Here is a 12,677-nt window from a genome sequence, read left to right as displayed (position 1 = left end):
GGAAACTTCTTAGAGATCATTGTGTGGTTTTAGGATATTTAATAAATATTTGTTGGTTTTAGGCTATTTTTATTACTTCTTCGAATACAGGACTGCTAGATGCTATTGGCTAATATATATTAAGGTAAAACGATATAATAGAAAAAAAAACTAAATAAAAAACTCAACCTGTAATTTGGAAAGTAAATACCAAAAGTTGATATTTCCGAATCGATTTTCAATCCTCTCATACTAGGACTACAATAATATACCAGTTTTCCAATATTAGTACAACTTTTTTGGTATTTATTTGTAAGTAATTTTTATGTAGAAAATAATTTTTCAATGAAATAGTTTACAAATTATAGTTGTCTGTCGCAACGTATTATAGATAGCTTTCCTCGGATATTAAGATGTAAAATTATAAGATTAAACCAGTTTAGGTTAACAAAAAGGTATCATTTTAATTCAATATTCGTGGAAAATTATTTGTAATTCGATGTTATACATAATTTTTCAGTATGTCTGAGAACCAGTTCCAATCCAGCGGATATTATCCGGTTTCAAAGCAGCACCACTGGAAAAATATTATCAATGTCGTATTTTTAATGCCCCAAAAGTACATATGTATTATGTATAGTTTCAATGACTATGAGTCAATTGACCACGGATATTTAAATAAGTGAAATTTTTGATATGTATATTCTGCTGCTATACAGGGCGAGTGACATAAATAGTATGGGCTTTGGGTATGTACTAGCCTATGAACAGGCGCATCAATAACATATACTTTTAGTAATTCCAATCATCAAATCGTTGCTGTTAATTAATACAAATTAAATGTGGCAGATAGTTTTATGGACTTAAGTCAAAATAATATAAGGTAATTTATAGATAAAGATCAATTTCTAATTGTCCTAATTAAACAACGTAATTTTTTTCCTTTTTCCTACAAAACACATTTCATATTAACAAGGATGACAACATCCAGAAAAGCAAAGTTCTAAAAACAGAAAGAATGACAAAAAACAATAAATCTTTTAGAGTGTCAGGACTTAATTTGTAAGTCCAAACAAAATTGCACATAAATGTGTTGCAACTGTATTCTGACATACTTTTATTTTTAGGACTTGATTATAGAGAGGCTATTCTTATAATATTGTACAAGGTTGTCCTAGGAATCATTATTCCAAAAAGCAGATCAATAGAATTGTCATAACATACAAAAAGTTGAAAATCAGCATGTTTTAAATGGACGTACCACATTCTGTTAATGATTATAGAGTTGCTACGCTTCGTAAATTTTACCCAACAATTATAAGAATCATCGTACAAAGTTTAAAATCGATAGGACAATTCTAACATGTCTAAATTAATTAAAAGATCTTAACATTACGGACGGACGGTCGGACCAACCATAATTATAGAAAAGCCTTACTTGTAAATATTTCACCTTCTCACTCAAAGGTTTCGTGATGAATAACAGTATTATATTGCTTTTTCTTCTAGAGCTTTATAAATGCAATAATCATTTAAAAGTAATCGGATGCATGTCTTTCTTTTTCTGCCAAGAGATATGTTAATTACTGGACCAATATGGTTCTCCTTTAAATTTCTTTAAAAAGAAATTAAGGTACTTGCTTACATGTGGTAGACTGGAGCACCGAAAACCTCCCCCCCCCGCTTAGTTTTGACAAAAATCAAAAATAAGGGGGGGGTAGTTTTTTAATGTCTGGAAAACGGCAAGGAGGAAAAGTGCTCAGCAAGGCAAAGACTTAACCCCCCCCTTAATTTTGAAGAAAATCAAAAATAAGGGGGGGGTAGTTTTTTCACTGTACAACACGCCAGAAAGTTGAGTGAGGTAAATCAAGAAAATCCAGTATACCAGAGGGGAAACCTTATTACAGGGATATTCATGTTTTGGGGCATAATTTCCTTATTTATTGACTGATTTTAGTAATTGATGTATCCCTGAACAGAAAATAAGGAGGAGGGGGGCCAGTAAAAGGTTTTAATTTTGCGCAAAATTAATTACCTATTTGCAAAAAAAAATTTGCTATATTTTAAACAATAAAAAATTAATCCTATTTTTTTTTTGTTTGTCCGTTGTGCAGATCAATGATAGTTATTTATCGCATATGTATAATAAGCAGCTTTCCGCGGAAATTAATATGAAAAATTGTAAGTTTGGAACAGTTAGCCCCTGGGACCGAAGGCCCGGTCTAACAAAAATTGTATTAATATCATGTTTTTAGTAGCGAAGCTACTCTAAAATTCGAAATGTCCGTCCGTCCGTCTGTCTGAGACAAAGTGGGGGGGGGGGGGGGGGCGTTATTTTTTCGGCTCCTATGGCAGATAGAAGGCTGAAACTTTTTGACAACATTCCCATCACTAAGGAGCATAATTAGCTTTAACACATCCATGGCGGTCTGACTGCTATTTAGCAGGTTTTAGGCTATTATTTAACTATTCAAACTCTCACTTTACAGTTCAGTTCAATTTAAACTCTGCCAAGTCATGAAAGAAAAAACATATGTATCTATTACAGAAAAAAACTCAGAAATAAAAAGTTTTCTTGTTAAAATTGAGGCTTTCATAAAATAACGCTCTGTCCGTCTGATCTTCCGTTACTTTTATCATTAATTGCAAACTTAAAATGATGATTCCTGTAACAATTAGGAACAATTTAGAAACTTTTGTATGTTTATTTTAAATTCTTTATTTTATATGATGCATTTAATTATCCTATTTACTTAAACACGTTCTATCTTTAGTTGGCTCAAAACCTTTGGGTAACATAATTAAATCCTTATCCCTTCCAATATAGAGCCCTTTGATGATTGGGGTGCAGCCACTAGAAGCTAGTTTAAATAAAAAGAAACAAACAAAATACAAAACATAAATATCTATTTTTCAATACCTACTACCAGTCTTTGTATCATTAATTAGTCGACATTTAAGATAATTACATTAAAATGATAATAAATATTAACAAACACATGAACTGTTTAATTCCATATTAATTTATACTAAATCATTATAGGACATAATGCTATGTATTATATTGTTACGTTAAATGAAACACTGCAGCTTAATTAACACATTTTAATGTACAGTCAAGGTGATGGAAATTTATGAACTGTTTTAAGTATAAAGTTTTGCTTATTTAGTTTTAATGTCCCTAAAATACAATTAAAAAGGCATTTTTTTCAAATTAAATTGTAAGGAATATTTGTCATTTTTTTGATTTTCTGGACCTTAAAAGATTTAGTCAAGACTAAAGTAAAATCAACAACTTGTAAATTATTTTTGATACAAGGTAACCACACAAAATTTCTAGTCCTCTCATCTAACTCTATTAGACACTAAGATAATAAACTTTAAGTCTTTATAACTGTCAATATTTAGTTTATGGAAAAAAGACTTCATTTTTAGAATTTTATCTTTTATTTCATAGTTTTGTTTTTTAGTGTATACAAAAGTGCAAAAGTAACAGTTTCTTTAGTTGTTACCTTTCCAGGGTTCAGCATCATACAAGGCAGATGTGGTTCTAATATTTACACACTTCTGGTAATTAGATAGATAGTTACATAGATAGATAAATAGCTTGATAGATAAAAGATTTATGAGAAACTTAAACAGTATAAAGGAAGTAAGATAGAGAGATAAAAATTTGGATAGTAAGATAGGAAGATAGATATTTTGGATAGTTAGATAGAAAGATAGATAATAGGATATAGGTGTTTAGATATTAGGATAGCTAGATAGATGTTAGGATAGCTAGATAGATATTAGGATAGCTAGATAGATATTAGGATAGCTAGATAGATATTAGGATAGCTAGATAGATATTAGGATAGCTAGATAGATATTAGGATAGCTAGATAGATATTAGGATAGCTAGATAGATATTAGGATAGCTAGATAGATATTAGGATAGCTAGATAGATATTAGGATAGCTAGATAGATATTAGGATAGTTAGATAGATATTAGGATAGCTAGATAGATATTAGGATAGCTAGATAGATGTTAGGATAGCTAGATAGATATTAGGATAGCTAGATAGATATTAGGATAGCTAGATAGATATTAGGATAGATAGATAGATATTAGGATAGCTAGATAGATATTAGGATAGCTAGATAGATATTAGGATAGCTAGATAGATATTAGGATAGTTAGATAGATATTAGGATAGCTAGATAGATATTAGGATAGCTAGATAGATGTTAGGATAGCTAGATAGATATTAGGATAGCTAGATAGATATTAGGATAGCTAGATAGATATTAGGATAGCTAGATAGATATTAGGATAGCTAGATAGATATTAGGATAGCTAGATAGATATTAGGATAGCTAGATAGATATTAGGATAGATAGATAGATATTAGGATAGATAGATAGATATTAGGATAGCTAGATAGATATTAGGATAGCTAGATAGATATTAGGATAGCTAGATAGATATTAGGATAGCCAGATAGAAAGATATAGAATGACATATAATTTCCATGGTATAATTTCCATGGTATAATGCACTTATTAACTCCCAATGACAGGGACCATACGGGATAAGACAATGTGGGATTAATTTATATTAAATCCCGATGATGATAAACAAATTTACTCCTACTGAAGATAAAACTTATAAGTTGAAAATATTGTACACTAAGTGTTTGGAACCATTTAAACGAAATTTCTTAAAAGTAGCCAAAGTTTATAAGTCAACGTGGTTATAAAACATTGGGTCCCCTTCCTCCCTGCTTACTATATATTTTATACTTCCCAAATTTTACCCTTTAAAGTTCAGATAACATTGTTCAGAGTTTTTAGTATTAAAATTTTATTTTATTTTAGTAAAACGCAGCTTCTATGTAGGTATTTGCTTTTTTCACCCGTAGCCTTACGTGGCTTTGTTCATGGGGGCAGCTGGATAATCCATCAATATATATCATTTTTTGTATAGTTATCCTACTCAAAAAGTAGGAGCGATTTATAATGCGAGGGTTGTGGTACCTTCCCTCAAAATACTGATAAACCTTCCTAGGATCTATAGGAAGCTAATCTTTAAAGGTCAGCAATATCCTTCGGTAAGCAAGGCAATCATCCTGTTACTTTCAAATAAGATTTATTATTTACCCTTTCTATTTATGTTGTTATCCTTGTTTGTTTATTAAGGACACAATTATAAAACTACCGTTAATTTCAGTTTTAATAAACAATTAACAATGTATAAAAATCTATAAACGTAAAAACTATAAAAGTCAAATTGCAACCTTTAAAATGTCAAAATAAATTTTGGTTAAAAATATTTGTGAAAAAAATAAAAAAATAAATATAAAAAAATTATAGCAAGAAGGAAAGGAAATTGAGTGGTTTACATGTTTTGCAGATTTTTCATCTTTACAGTCAATTGTAGTAATACTCATAATCATAGAGTAGCCTCGCAACTAAAAATCCTAAATGCTTCCTCCTCTTTTCATGAAATTCTTTCAGAAAAAGGGACAAAACGCCTCCGAACCAAATTATTTGAAACCAAATGCAATCCATTATATGTTTAGTTTTACTCTGTAGGAAGCTTCCAATAATAGATGTAGTAAGTCTAGATCCCTAATCCATTATATGTTTAGTTTTACCCTTTAGGAATCTTCTAATTGTAGATGTAGTAAGTCTAGATACCTAATCCATTATATGTTTAGTTTTACCCTTTAGGAAGCTTCTAATTGTAGATGTAGTAAGTCTAGATACCTAATCTATTATATGTTTAGTTTTACCCTTTAGGAAGCTTCTAATTATAGATGTAGTAAGTCTAGATACCTAATCTATTATATGTTTAGTTTTACCCTTTAGGAAGCTTCTAATTATAGATGTAGTAAGTCTAGATACCTAATCTATTATATGTTTAGTTTTACCCTTTAGGAAGCTTCTAATTATAGATGTAGTAAGTCTAGATACCTAATCTATTATATGTTTAGTTTTACCCTGTAGGAACCTTCCCTTCAGGAGTTGTTTTATGAAGAACTTTATAAAAGCAAACTTGTTTGATGAAAATTGAACTTAAAATTTTCAAATCTTATTTTCTCAAAAATTGGATTTAAAATTAGCAAAGAGTGTAATTAGACCTACTTACTTATACAAGTCATTTTTGCCTTACACTAAAATAAACTTTTTTCATCTGGCCTCCCACCCGTGCAGTGTGAAGGAAGCTTCTAACAATAAATATAAATAGTCTAGATCCCTAATTATATGGTTCAATAGGAGAATAGCGTAGGAACAATCCATCCGCAATATTGCATATACAGGGTACAAATATTGTTACGAAAGGGAATTTCTTAAATTCGTATATCAATCTTGCTCTTCTATAAATACCTATTTATTTTGAACGGGTCATTGTGTCTGATGTCTATCTAGAGTGATAAATTTATTTTTGCAACATAAACGTTCATAGTCAGAGATTTATGGATAAGTAAATGATTTGCAACTAGAACGGTTTAAGTGTAAACAGCTGTTTTTCTGTAAAATAAGTTCATGAGTAGCATATTCACAATGTTAACCCTATTCATGCGAGGTGTGAGGGGTTGCTCTATAATTTGAGGAATCTACATGAAAAACAACAAGCTTCTTTCTTTCATACTTTTAGAATTATTGAGACGTTTTGATATATCTGGCATATAAACATGCCATGTTCAATTTTAATCAGATAAAAAACAAATTTGCTGATAGAATTCAAAGTTAAGTTTAAATGATTCACCTATAAAAAAAAATGTTTTATCATATACTTATTTTGTTGATTTTTTTCAGATGCGATTGATAATGAGTATTTTTAACTTGAAGGAATGATGAAGTAGACTTTTTCCTTTTAAATTGGGTTGAGAAAGTTTTCTAACTGAAAAGCTTTTTAAAATTCAAAGTTTTGAAATTATTTTAGTAATTATTAAACTTATTCCTTTTTCTTAATTGACAACAAAATGTTTAAGATATCTAGTAACGTATGGCAATTTGGACAAATGTCGCAATTGTATTTTTTGTTTGTGTTTCCCCAATATGCCTTTTGTTCACTTTTTAAAGGCGAAGCATTTCTATAATTAGGGTCCATCCAAAACTTAGACACGTATAGCTCTTTTCGTAACTTCAGACATGTTAGAATTCTCATATTTATTTCAAACTTTGAAGATGATTCATGAAACTGTACTTTAGCGTAGCAACTCTATGATATTTACTAGAAAGTCAGTACGTCAATTTAAAACATGCTAATCTTTAACTGTTTTTGCAACACTTTTTTTTATATATCCTATTCATCTGAATATCGAATCCTTGAACAACAAGGTTCAATATTAGAAGCCAAGAATCTCTAAATAAAGTCCTAAAAATATAAGTAAATTCTTAAATAGATTTAAGTAATTTTTATCACATTCACATATATACAATTTTGTTTAGACTTAAAAATTATTCTGCTTATTAGTTTGTGACACTCTACAAGTGTTAATGTTCGTTTGTCGTACCATTTCAGATCTTCGTTTTTATGGATGTTGTCATTCTTGTATATTAATATATATATCTGTACTGTAAATGTGCCATTTTACAAAATTATTTATTGACTTTTTCTCTTTAAACCTAAAATAGAATGTAAAAGGTAGACTTTCATCACCAATCACACTCCTCAAGTGCTTCTAAAGGCCTCTAGGGGCACTGCCGCTTGTAACATACACATATTAACTTATTCGAGGATTAATTTAGAAATCCAATCTTTATATCCATATTCTAATCTGACTAGAACTTGAGTGTAACCTCAATTTAATCCTTTGTGACAAATTAAACATAATTTATGCATATTCGAATCATTTTCAGGGCTCGGCAGCCCATCTTTTTTGGGGTAGCTTATCCCTTTCAGTGCGGGCTGCAAGTAAGACCTTAAATAAGTACTTCTTTTCAAAATTGCGATCCTACAAATTTATTTTGAAATCTAAAAATATTTTTTTTAAACCATAGAAAAAGCTGCCGGACGAAAAATCTATATTAAGCTAGTTGACATCGCGTTTTAGAATTTAACTGCAATTTTAAAAATGGCTTGAATGTTCTTTTCAGCTTGTTAGTTTAGCACATTAGTTTACACCAGTTTTTACTGCAGTTGCAGCTGCCGAGCCCTGGAAATTTTAACTTTGGTTTTGATTAAAATTCTAATTCTAAATTGCCACAATTTCGCAAAATTTAAATTCATATTTAAGGTTAATTCAACATCAAGAATGTACTGGAATTCATAAAATTACTTCAATGTATTTTCTATGTTTCAGATTTTGTTTGTAAATTGATATCTCTTGAAGTGCTGTAGATATTTGCAAAATCGTATGCAGTGCAGTAAAACAGCCTAAAACCATACTTAGACTTAAGAATAAAACCACCCTTTGGACAATGGACAATATGAATCTTACCTCAAATGGAGAACTCACTCGGTTAAGTGGTTAACAAGATATTAACTTACAAACAAAGAAGCCACCCTATTTTATGATAACTGTGGCCTAAAACCATCCCGGGACATATGTGAAAAATTATTAAATTGGAGAACTCAATCGGTTTAATAGACAAAAAACGGATAATTTTATATAATAGGATTTTGTTAAACTAAAAGAGCAAAAAAAAGACAGAAAAGTTGCTTTTATACATGTTGTCTTCTTTCATAAAAGTAACAAACCTTTATTGACTTTTAAATTTAACCATATATTTCGGTCTTTCAGTTTTATAAAATTCCAGGTGATATAATCAAGTTGCAATTCATAAACTTTTTATGTAGTTGAACTTTCTATAATATTTATGCCATGAACATTGTATCAGGTTCGAAACTATTCCTTTGAAATGCAATTATAGACTTTAAAATCTGAACTGGATCTTTAAATGTGTAGCCGTTTACGCTGCCAGAGGTACAGCCACTAACCTAATAGCGATCTTAAAATAAAATTGGCTACGCGTGGCCACGGCTATATGCGATCTTATAATCACAACCACTTTTTGAATTTTCAGTAAAAATATGAAGAAAAAAAATAATAATAAAAAACGTAAAAACTTCAAACATTTAAAATCCATGTTTAATTGGCAGCACTGGCAGTGGCGACGGCTACGACTATGGCCACGACTACGGCCAAGGCTACAGCAACGGCTACACATTAAAAGATCCAGCTCTGATATGGTTGGATTTGAAAGCTATGTAAAATATATGTAATAGTATAAAAGTGTAAATATATGAAGGGTGATTAGAATTTTATGAAAATATCCTACACATAATCACGTGTTTTTTTCATGTGCTTTTCTTATATCTTTTTTATCTATTACTATTTTGATTGTCATTGACTAAATATATTGATCTCATTCACTCTCTCTATATCTCTTTTTCTCTCTCCCTTTTCTCTTTTTGTCTCTCTCTGTTGCTTTGATAAAATTTCCTAAAATATTTTATGAATGGGGTATTCCTGTCCAGTTTTATGTTTAGGAATGAATATTTTTTACCCTCGTGAATAAATGATGACCTATCGGTCCATCATTTATTCCCTAAACAAAAAACTGGACAGGAATATCATTCTCATTTAAACAAAAACTCATTTTTATGCTAAATCATATATATTGAAAATAAGTGTTCTTTTCAAAAAATATTATAAATATGAAAAAAGGAGATTATTTTTTTTTCTTTTAGTAATTAATAAAAATTCTAAAATCTTCCAAAAAAAATAAAAATCTTCTAAAAATGATACCCGGGATATAAATGATCATACCCGGGAAATAAATGAATATTTACATCCACTATTTAAGGGGTTGTTTATATGGGAATGTATATGTCTTTGTTGTACCTTTCAAATATGTTTATTAATTCGCATGTTTAGCATAGTTATAACACTCTGCCTACTGTTGATATTTAAAGAAAAACTTCGCTAGGATCATAAGTCAAAGTACTTGTGATTTTCAAGGATCTTTAGGGATAAGACTGAATGATAAATTGTTAAATACCCCCTGTTACGATAAACAACATTATCCCTTCTTTAATTGTAGTATATGGAAAAGTTTAGACACTGAAAGTTTGTACAAACTAATCATTATTTAATTCAAGTGTTTAAAGTTTTTAAGCCACCGAATAAATCTTGCTTTTTTTATTTGGATTCCAATGTCCCCTTCCTCCCTGGTATTTATACAAAGCATGGTATTTAAATAAAAAGAAAATTTCGAGCATAACATCCAAAACTATTTAATCACTCTCTAATCACTGTAATTACTTTAGATTTAGAAACCAAGGATAATCATGTCCATAAGAAGCGCAGTTATATTACAAGCTACGACAAATTATGTAACAACAAAATATTGAGGAGTAAAAATTGTTTTGGCAGTAGTTTATATATCCTTAAAAATGAAACTTTTATTAAAAAGCTTCGGTATTGATTCCTCAGGGGTTAGGAATAGGCACAAAATACCCACCCTTATTATTAATTGTTTAAAATTAAGTGTAATTGAAAGCAGCTTCTTAAGGTTAAGCAATTTATGTATATGTATATTTAGTAAATCTATCAACAACGAAGAAAGATAGAAACATGTTACGTCAATTGAAAATTGACGGACGTAAGGACTTTCTAACCTTCAAGTAGCAGCGCTACTTAAAACAGTTGTCTCTCTTTGTCTTTCTCATTAGCGCCAATGATGCCATGATTTAATAAAACTTTCAATTTACGTTTACTAAAACGGTCAAATTAGAATTGGTGGCGAGGCTTTTCTAAAAATTGGATCCGTTGATCTGTCCATTAATAATAAATACTCCAGCTCTGGTAAGAATAGAAGCATCCCGTAGGCATGTAAATGTTACTTAAAATGAAATGGTAATAAACAAAATTTCCCCTAATTAAGATCATCGGTGGAAAAGTTTTTTCAGTGCTTCTTTGAACCAACCAATCTAAGCTGGAATTAATTTTAATTTTACTAACCGCGGAAAGCTATTACTATGCTATGAATAAAGATAAAGTTATGGTGAAACTTTGACTGTATTATAGACACTCTAAATAAACAATACATCAAATTAAAAGCTCATTCAGTCTAATTAAGTAAAAGTAACGTTTTTTCAATGTTTTTTTCTATGAAAAAGTAACTCTCCCTACCAACTAAGTAAACCAAATTATTTTATGAACTATATGCAACTTTCTAAAGTCTTATATTTAATTTTAGAATCCAGTCTACTAGACATAAAATAAAATAATAGAGGGTACATGAGCTGTTTATAAATATGCCCACAGAGCGGGGACTTGTACCGATTTTGTATTGGGTCTTTGAAATCAGCTAATATCATCGGAAATAAAAACACTGCCAAGTCCCTAAAAAAGAACAGAAAGCAATTTGCTAGCAGACGAAAAGGATCTCTGCCACTTGGGTCAGGTAGTTGTCTGGATAATCTATACTTATACATTTATTGTCGAGACCATGTACATAAATTCACGCCTAATATTTTTAACTAAATATTTCAATTAGTAAGGCCTGTTAAAAAAGTTTTAATATATTTTTCTAGAAAAGACTAATGTATGTATAAATCCTTATACTAAAGTAACAGGATGTCTGTGTGTCTGTCTGTGTGTACCGAAGGATCTCGCTAACCGCTGAACCGATCGGGTTCTCCTTAACAGGGTAGATTCTCATATGTCCCAGGAAGGTTTATAACTATTTTGGGGTAGGGTACCACCACCCTCCCTAGAGAAAATAATTTTTTTAAAAATTTCCCAATTTTAGAAAGAGAGTTCAACGAAAAACAAACATCAAACGTAAAATATTTTTTAACTTATTCTTTTAAAATCTAAAATAAGAAATTGAATTATTAAATTCGACTCTCTCCTCCTCAAGTGCCCCTAGAGGTCTCTAGGGGCGTAGCCGCTAGTATTCTATATTTCAACAAGGTTATTTAAACCAAAATTTAACATTTAATGACACTTGAATAATAAATATTAAACAAAAATAATATGATGATTTTTATACATTCTTTCTTTTCTAGTATGGCTTTAAAAGCGATTAATGTCCACTGAATTGTAACTGGTTTTCAGCCATAATGAAAAATCTTGTGTAGCATCATATTACAAACAATTGTCCACGAATATCAATATAACGATGATAAAATTAATACCAGTTTTGTTAAGCCGGGACTTTGGCCTCCGGGGCCATCAATACTAGTTTTAATCTTGTAACTTTCATTTTAATAACCGCGGAAAGCTGTCTATAATGCAATTAGATAAATAACTGTTACCTTTTACTCTTCTTCTAATCATACTTGTTTTGCTTAAATTTTTTTTTTAATTTTCAGCCAATAAACTTACCAACAAATAGGACTTGAAGAATAGATTTACTTATAAAATTAGATCAGTCAATGATTGTCAAACTTTGTCTGTATTGATTTACATTTTGATTATATAATTACAGTGTTCAAACAATAATGCAAAAGTCTCGAAAATTTTTAATTGCATTCTTTCCACCTATTTAGGATTATTCAGGGGGGATTAAACTTTACAATGGGAGTAAAGAACTATCATCTTTGTCATAGTTTATCAGCAATTGGGAATAGAAAACCAAATATTACATAAATAATATAAATTGTATTGAAGCAAAAAAATCAGCACGTAGAAAATTGACGTACAAACTTACGTTAAGAAGTTGTACCTTTTCGGTATCAAAATTACCATGTAAA

Source organism: Acartia tonsa, chromosome 3 (assembly GCF_053477335.1).
Source record: "Acartia tonsa isolate MP-2025a chromosome 3, ASM5347733v1, whole genome shotgun sequence".
Taxonomy (NCBI): Eukaryota; Metazoa; Arthropoda; class Copepoda; order Calanoida; family Acartiidae; genus Acartia; species Acartia tonsa.
The sequence above is the reverse complement of the archived record's forward strand: the minus strand, read 5'-3'. Positions refer to the sequence as shown.